The 9,377-nt window shown below is 31.6% G+C and overlaps 1 long non-coding RNA gene across 9 annotated transcripts; it reads right to left on the bottom strand.

Moving 5' to 3' along the window:
• Positions 1 to 823: 823 nt before the first annotated feature.
• Positions 824 to 6,452, bottom strand: LOC110017891. Of its 9 annotated transcripts, none has more exons than XR_002293301.1 (4): positions 2,817 to 3,045; positions 2,224 to 2,351; positions 1,141 to 1,245; positions 824 to 1,049 (listed from the first exon to the last, which is right to left on the bottom strand). It is a non-coding gene; the product is annotated as an uncharacterized LOC110017891 (long non-coding RNA). The 9 variants fall into 9 exon arrangements; XR_002293299.1 differs by having other exon boundaries at positions 825 to 1,049; positions 2,224 to 2,342; XR_002293303.1 differs by having other exon boundaries at positions 825 to 1,049; positions 1,141 to 1,241; positions 2,224 to 2,342.
• Between the last annotated feature and the right edge of the window lie 2,925 nt (positions 6,453 to 9,377).

Genomic DNA, 9,377 nt, shown 5'->3' with positions numbered 1-9,377 from the left:
ATGTATATATATATATATATATATGTATATATATATATATATATATATGTATGTATGTATGATTAACAATTGATTTAATGAAATTATTGATTTATTCAAAAAGTTGGGTTCAAGCAATTAATTTAAAGATAATTATCATGGCTTTAGTCTTATTTACTGTTTAATAAACAAGAATCCTCAATAGAAGTAGTAATTAAATAGTTATTTAGAAATTTAATTAGCAGTAAATTAAAAAGTTAATTTCTTAATATATTAATCTTTTTTATTTTTTAAATAGAGCTAGTAGGTAATTCTAATGATATATTTTATTTCAAAACACTTAATTCACATGATTAACTTCAAACGAATTTGATCAATTAGTAGGCTATAAGATTTAAACATATCATCATTGTTATAACATAACGGCGATAAGTATCTTATAAACTATGATTTTTCAAAAAGAAATTTATTATTGAACTTTGATAAGCTCAATTCTATAAGAGAATAAAATGACGTTTAAAATTACTAATATTATTTTATCAATAAAATGATTCTCTATAAAAGATAAGAGAAATAATCAAATTTAAAAGAAAATCTAAATAGAAGGGATGAAAAGAAAAGTTAAAATGAAAAAAAATTGACACTCAAGGGTCTGTTTTGAGACAACTGCAGCTTAATAATAAGTTGTTACGGATAAACTGACTATTTTTTGCAGTTTGAAAACAACTGTGTTATAGCTGTTTCAAGATAAATAATCATTCTGTCATTGTATAGTAATATTATTTGCAACAGAATTCTTCATATCAATACATTATATACTTTAAAAACAAATATCTAGTGCAAAACACTACAAAATAAAAATGTACACAAGTTTCACATCTAACCAATTACAAATGAGTGACCATTATGACACTTTAGGGTCTAGAGTTTAGGTTCCGCCCATAATCTCTCATACTAAATATGCATCATTTTGGATGTGATCAAATTGGACCATACTCAGAAGGGGGCCAAAGAGGAACAATAATCAGAAAAGTCATTGCCGCTGCTGAAAGATTTCTTTGCTTCAAAGCCTGTAAAAAACGGTTCCAAATATGAAAAGAAAATAGACATCAGCATTTTGGTAAGCTGCTCAAAAGAATTCAGTAAGTTGGAAAAGCATACCTTTGATCTGTACTGGCAACTTAATCCCAAAGAATCAATTTTTTAATGAAAGGGTAGGTTGGAAGCAGAAGATGAACACATGTAAGAATCATGATAGCAAACTACCTAGCAACAAGATCATCAATGCATTTAAAAAGAACCCGAGGAAATCACAAAAATGTTCCTAAGACGAGATATTGATCAAAATTTAGCTTTGGAAGCACAAAACAAAACAAAAACCGAGCTGACAGACGACCAATTTGCTAACAGGAACTGTATAGCCAGGGTCAACAAAAGCTTAATTACTTTAGAGTTTAAATTGCTGAATAGAAAAGTATCAACACGTTGAGTATGCTATTGATATATTAAATAGAAAATTAAATATATATGACGTCGACCAGCAGAGCACATAAGATTAGAGAGTCGCCCTACATGGTTTGGTCGCATTAAACATTGAAAATCTGATGACCCTGTTAGGAGAGTAGATGTTTTAGAGTTGACTTATGCTAATAAAGGTAGATGTAGGCCTAAAAAAATTGGGGCATGTTGTGTAAAAAAAAATCTTAATTTATAAGAATTAAATGAAAATATGACACTCAATAGGACATGGTGGAGAAAAAGGACTCATGTAGTCAACCCAAATTAATGGGATAAAGGCTTGTTGTTGTCATTGTTGTATCAAACAGCTGAGCAGCAAAGGAAAACAGAGCTAACATATTAATCTCTTATCAATTAGCTCAAGTATTTATAAATAGCTGCCATTTAGGAACCAACTTGGACTCATTTTTTCTTTTAAGTATTTATAAATAGCTGCCATTTAGGAACCAACTAGGATTCATTTATATTATTTTTTGTTGTATATAGATAGTTATATAAACAAATGCATGCCACTTGTAACAGTTCATACATGTGCGATGTCTCATACAGTAGTAGAGATAATGAAAATACTAAATTACTAGTTATATGTCACAGGCAATCTGTAAGCTTCAAAATTTATTAATTTTTTTTATATTTCAATTAAAACGTTCACTATGAGATGAAGTAAGCCAAATCATATGAATAATAGTGTGGATATAATTCCTGCAACCATTGACAAGTCAATACAAGCTTTAAGACGATACTGCTTATGAGGCAAAGTTATGACAATGTTAAGAGAGTAGTTTTCCATGTGCTTTCTTCAGAAGAAATTGCAACAGTAAGAAGCCTCCACAGCAAAAGGCCGCCTAGAAATTCTTGCAAGAGTAAGATCACGAAACACTTGACTTTATGATGAAAGAATTTATTTGTTGATCAATAAAGAAGTCAACAAAAAATATATATATATGCTGGAATTGCGAATAAACTGAATATTTCAAAAACTAAAAAAATGAATAAGGGGTTGTTTTAGGTTTGAGATACGTAAATATATAATAATTGTGTGCTATGCATATAAATTATCCTTTTTAAAGACAAATTAGCATACCTATAAAGACAAATTAGCATACCTAGCACACAACCCTCATGTATTTATGGATCTCACACCTTTGATTTTTTTATACATAACACTTCAGTACTTTACATCTACCCATGAAAATTTTTATTTCACTTTTAAAAATTGATAATAGTGATGATGTTGCTGCCGTGTTTAAAATTAATTTGACTTACAACTTACGAAAATATTGTATAGAGTACTGATGAAGAGAGCGAGATGAGAGAACCTTATTTACCAGCATCCTTGAATGTCCATACAGGTTGCCTAAGCAGCATCCTTCAAGCCATCCTCAATAATTTTAGTACAAATAAAATTTCCATCTTCAATTCAGAGTCAACCGATGAATCATCATTGCTTCCCTCAATGAAGAACAAGATAAAACGAAAAAAAAATTAAAAATGAAATAATAAATGAAGATTTACATACATACCACTGAATTCCTATACATTTAAACATAACATGTTTCACCTTATTCAACGGCAACCTTGTGTGTCTATAAGCCTGAGAAGCCTCCCACAGGCCATCCTTAATAATTTCAACATGAGGAAAAATTCCATCTTTAATTCATAATCAATAACGGATTCGTCATCGCTTATCTCAGCCTACCATCCAATTCTTATGTATTTACATATATATCACCTACTTTAACAAGGTTCACTTTATTTGGTGGCAGCCTTGCATGTCCATATGGGTTCCTTGAAAAGCTTCTTCACAGCCCATCCTCAATAAGAGTCAGTGCAAAAAAAAATTCCAACTTTATGTCAAGATCACCAATGATTCTTCATTGCTTCCCTCAATGAAGGAACAAGAATGAAATCTAAAAAAATATTAATAAGAAAATTTACATACCTAACACACAGTTCTTATGTATTTATATATCTCACATTTAAGCCTTCATATTTACCAACACAGCACTTTGATGCTTTAAAATTCCATGCTCAGTAGTTTCAGTGTGAGGAAAAATAACGGGTATTTACATACAAACCACTGAATTCTTAAATATTTAAACTCGCATGATTTACCTTATTTAATAGTAGCCTCGCTTGTTTCCAAGACCATCCTATTATGTATTTATGTATCTCACACCTAACTTTGGTATTAATATAACACTTCGGTGCTCTAAATCCCTTTTAAAAATTAATAGTGATATTGCTGCTGCGGTGATTAGAATTAATTCGACTTACTCATTATAAAAATATTGTTTAGAGTATTGATGAAGAGAGTAAAATGCGAAAACATTGATGTTTTGTATTAGAGTTTCTATACTTTTTACTTATCTATAAGGCCAACGAACGTATGTACAGTTCTCGACATCTCTTTGTTAGAAGTGCAACCAACATTTACGCTATTTTGCCCTCTTTTTTAATTGATATTTGAAAAAGTTTAGTCACACCATCAAAAATAATATTTTCCCTTCTTAGCCTCCTAAATTCATCTATACTTCTTCCCTTAGTATGTGCTCATTTCCTAACAATTTCTGTACTGATTAGTTACACCATCAATTAGTTAGTTAAATATGTGATAATTAATTATCATAATTTAAAATAAAATATTAATTGAATTGAAGAAACTAGCAGATTTTGACAATTTTAGAATGTTTTAAGAGCATACAAACTTCAAAGGATTTAACATAACTGTTGCCATAGTTTTAGGGATTTAATACTTTCAAGATATCTAAACCCAGATTTAGGAGATTTACAAAATCCTCCTAACTTAAATCTCATCCGTTGCCATACAGCCCCTTACATACATGACAAACTTCACATGATGAGCCTTTAGTTTAATGACAACCTTATGCTAGTTCCAATACAACAAAAAAGAGAAAAAAAAAACCATCTATAGTTCACCGTCAATTCATGATTCTTCATTGCTTCCCTCAATGAAAAACAAGAAATAAAATATAAAATAAATAAAAACAAAGCACACGTACCATTTAATTCAGATGTATTGAAAATTCACTAGTCATCTTATTTACTGGCATCCATGAATGTCCACACAGGTTGCCTAAGCAGTGTGCTGCTAGCCGTCAATAATTTTAGTACATAGAAAATTTTCATTTTCAATTCAAAATGAATCGATGGTGAAACCACGTCACTTCACTCAATGAAGAACAAGCAACAAAATCTATAAATTAAATATAAAAGGGAGATTTACATACATACCACTGATTTCTTATATTTTTAAACATAACATGGTCTGCCTTATTTAATGGCAACCTTGCATGTCTATAGGGGGTTGCCTAAGAAGCCCCCCCAAGACCATCCTTGAAGGAAAAATCCATCTTTATCGTCATCGCTTTTCTCAACATACCACCCAACTTTTATGTATTTACATGTATATCACCTACTTTAACATGGTTCAATTTATTTAATCGCAGCCTTGCATGCTATATGTCTGTTTGGGTAAACTACATTTTGGCAACTTATGCGTTTTCAAAACGTTGAAAACAACATTTTCACACCGCACCTATCTAAGTGTGGTGACTGGCAAAGATATAACTTCTCCAAAAAAATAAAAATTTATAATAGTTACCGCACCTAGCTTATCATTAGATTATTTTTAATCAACTTATCAATAGATTATTCAATAAGCTGCAGTTGCACCAAAAAGACCTAAAATTTAAGAAAAAAAGGAAAAGTTACATATCTAGCACACACTCCTTAAGTATTTACATATCTCACATCTGAACTTTCATATTTACCTACACAGCACTTTGGTGCTTAAAATTCCATACTCTAGTTCCAGTGCAAGGAAGAACATTGATTGTGCATTTATATACAAGCCACTGAATTCTTAAATATTTAAACTTCACATGATTTGCCCTATTTAATAGCAGCCTCGCATGGACTACAAGAAAAAATTCCATCTTAATAACAAGAAATAAATTTTAAAAATAAAATGAAAATGGTAACATACATAGCACTGAACTCTTATGAATGAAAATTTCACATGGTTTATTTTATTTAATGGCAGCCTAGCAATAATTCACGGCCAAGCAATAATTCTTCATCACTTCCCTCAATGAAGAACAAGAACTGAACTGGGATCTAAGAATAAAATAAGGAAGATTTACATACATAACACTAAATTATTATACATTTAACATTCATATGGTTCACCTTGTTTAATGGCAGGCCAGCATAGTAAAATTTAGTACATTTGAGAGGATTCAAACCTCAAAATTCTTAAATCCTAGGAATGATGGCATTTAAAATCCGAAGCACAAACTAAGTTAAGTGTTGCCGAGATGAGAATGCTTAGGTGAATGAGTGGCTTTACAATTACAGAAAAAATGCGATATGAATATATCCGTGATAGCGTTGGTGTAGCAGGAGCTTGGTGTAGCTCCTGTGAAGTACAAAATTAGAGAAAGTCGTCTTAGATGGTTTAGTCACATTAAATGTCGACAATCTGACGATCCGATTAGGAGCATAGATGTTTTAGATTCAACTTATGTTAAAAAAAGCAGAGGTAGACCTACAAAAACTTAGAAATATTGTATAAAAAATGATCTTAATCTATTAGAATTAAAAAAAAAAAAAGCCTTCGCTCTAACATCAAACTAAAATGAAATTAACATGGAAAAATGAAAATAAAAGAGACAACTGACAGTTAACATGACAGACTTGGCGCGCTTCAGCCAATCTTCCATGAAATTCCATTTTAAGCCCTTGCAAAAATTTGTGTGGCCGTTAAAATCAATCCTGCCGAAGAAATAGAGAACAAACCAGTTAACGTATCATCATAGCCTTTTCTATTTAGATCCATCTAAATACATCCAACCAAATAGTGAAAAAAAGCATTTTTATAGACTCAGGGATGCATAAATAGATAAATGTCACTGCAATTAGGGGTGTAAACGAGCCAATGTTAGCGAGGCATATGACCACATTTTTGGACTTGTGCTTATGAATGACTGGAGTGGTGATTACCGTTCTTCTTTCTGTTATTTCAATTTGTTGCTTAGCTTGCATTGACGTTTCCAATAACTGGAGCTGCTTTTACAGCCAGGGATATCCAAGCATGGGAGTATGTCCCCCTCGGGCCTTTTCTTGGAATCATTTGAATCTAATTTAATAATTTCTTTTTTTTAATCAATATTTTAATTGATTATAAGTCTTTGTATCCTTGTAGTCAATTAGATTTTTTTTAAAATACTACTTTATATATAAACTTGATGAGTAGTATTTCGAGCCAAAACAAGCCGAACACGAACGGACACATCTTAGTTCATGTTCGGCTCATTAACTTATCGAACGAAATTAACGAGCCGAACACGAGCTTCTTAACGAGTCGAACACGAGCTGTTCGCGAACAACGAGCCGTTTTAACAGCCCTAACTGCAATATGTCCTCTTAATGAAGCAATTCACAAAAGTTTAGCAGTCACATACATTTCTTCTCAGCAGATCCATATTGAACTAGACTTTGCCAAGGAAAAAAGATTACACATTACAATTGACAGACCATCAGCCTCTACAGTTTACATCCAAACAAATACCGAAATTTTGCAAATTTACCATTCTAAAAATTACATTTTCTGTTTCGAAGCAACCAAATAGGCCTTTGGAAGAATTTGAATATCTCCTTGCAAAGCAACCATATGATATAGGACTATTTCAGCCCCAATTTAAAAGATATAAAGAATAATTTGCCACTTTCATAGGCTCTCTAAAACAACCTCATGTAAACAGTCAAGGGACTATTTCAGCACTTTACTTGTTTGTAATAATTGAAAAGTGGAGGGTTGCGTTAGGTAGTCGACAGCCAGTGTAAAACTTGTCGAAAAAAATCATGACATGAATCCTTTTGATTATTGTGTAAGTGTTAGGGCGTCCCCTGGAAGCGATGCGCTGTATAGCCTGAATACAGTGAAAAGTGCGCAAGGGCCGCTATACCGACACCCAGGTGTAGTGTTAAATAAGCAAGGGTTCCCACATTACGGGCGAATACGAGTAAAGAAGTTAGTCCATGAAACTAATGAAACTAATATTAGGATAAAATCTTGGAATATAGGTACTCTCAATGGTAAATTAGTAGAATTTGTTGATATTATGATTCATAGAAAAATTAATATCTTATGTATTCAAGAAACTAAGTGGGTTGGAGAAAAGACTAAGGAGATTGATAATTTAGGTTTTAAACTTTGGTATTCCGGTAAGATATTTAAAGATGATAATTAAAATTTGCTTTTCTTAGAAGAAGATATCCAACAAAAATGGGTGAGATATTTCGATAACTTTTCAATGAAGTTTTTGAAAATATGATCCATCTTAGTAATCTTAATATCGTCAATAATAATAGAACTTTATACTTTTTCCATCGCATTAGTCAAAAGAGAATTGAAGAGACTTTAAAGAAAAATAAAAAATAAAAATCAGTCGTACCTGATAATATCTCAATTGAATTTTAAAAATATTTAGGAGATTTGAAAGCTTTTTGGCTTACTATACTCTTTAATACTATTTTAAATACTAAAAAGATGTCTGAGAGGTTGAGGAAGGGTATTTTGGTCCCCATTTTTTAAAACTAAAGGGGATGCATAAAAAGGGTGCAAATTATAGAGGAATTAAATTAATGTGTTATGCATTAAAATTATGATAGAGTATTGAACATGGGTTAAGACGTGATGCAAAAATTTCTCATAATCAGTTTAGATTTATGCTTGGCAGGTCTACTATAGTTCACCTTCTTTACCGGCATCCATGCATGTCTTACAAAAGTTACCTAAAATCCCTCCCTCAATCCATCCTCAATAACTTTAATTCAAAGAAAAATTCCCTCTTTAATTCAAAGTCAAACTGCTTCGTCATCACTTCCCTCAATGAAAAAGAAATAAAATCCACAAAATAAAATAAAAAAGGAAGGTTTACATACATACTAGTGAATTCATATGCATTTAAACATTAAATAAAAAAGGAAGGACAAGAGAGAGACTAGAATGAGGAAGATCGCATCTCTCAGAGATGTAATAAGTATTGAGAAATTTATATACCTAGCACACAACTCTTTCTGCATTTACAAATCTAACACCTAAACTTTCATATTTACATACATAGCACTTTGCACAACTCACAGAGCTGACCAGAAGTGATCATGCTCTCGAAGGTTGTTTGGCGGCAAGAATAAAACAGAATTTATAAATTTCTTGTTATGTTGCTCAAAAGAATTCAAGAAATTGGGTCAGCATACCTTTGATCTGTTCTGGCAAAGCTAATCCCACGGAATCAACATTTTAGGGGCATTTACAAACATATCACCCAATTCTTATGTAATCTCATATCTACTTTTATACCACCCAAATCTTTCATATCACGTCACAAAAAAAATAATAATAAAAACATTTAAAAAGAGAAGGCAAGGTAGTGTGTACGTAAAAATTGAAATGAAATTAAGGAAAAAATGATAATGAAAGAGACGACGGGCGGTTAACATGACAGACTTAGCGTGCTTCAGCCAATCTTCCATGAAATTTCATTTTAAGCCCTTGCAAAAAATTGTGAGGCCATTAAATTCAATCCTGCGGAAGAAATAGAGAACAAACCACTTGACATATCATCATAACCTTTTCTACTTAGATCCATCTAAATACAACCAACAAAATAGTGAAAACAAGCATTTTTTATAGACTCTGGGATGCATAAATAGATAAATGTCACTACAATATGTCCTCTTAATGATACAATTCATAAAAGTTTAACAGTCACATATATCTCTTCTTAGCAGGTCCATATTGAACTAGACTTTGCCAAGGAAAAAATATTACACATTACACTTGACAGACCTTC

This window comes from Phalaenopsis equestris, unplaced genomic scaffold (genome assembly GCF_001263595.1).
Source record: "Phalaenopsis equestris unplaced genomic scaffold, ASM126359v1 Scaffold000002, whole genome shotgun sequence".
In the NCBI taxonomy this organism is placed as follows: Eukaryota; Viridiplantae; Streptophyta; class Magnoliopsida; order Asparagales; family Orchidaceae; genus Phalaenopsis; species Phalaenopsis equestris.
Note: the sequence above shows the minus strand (reverse complement) of the source record. Positions and strands in the feature narration are given on the sequence as shown.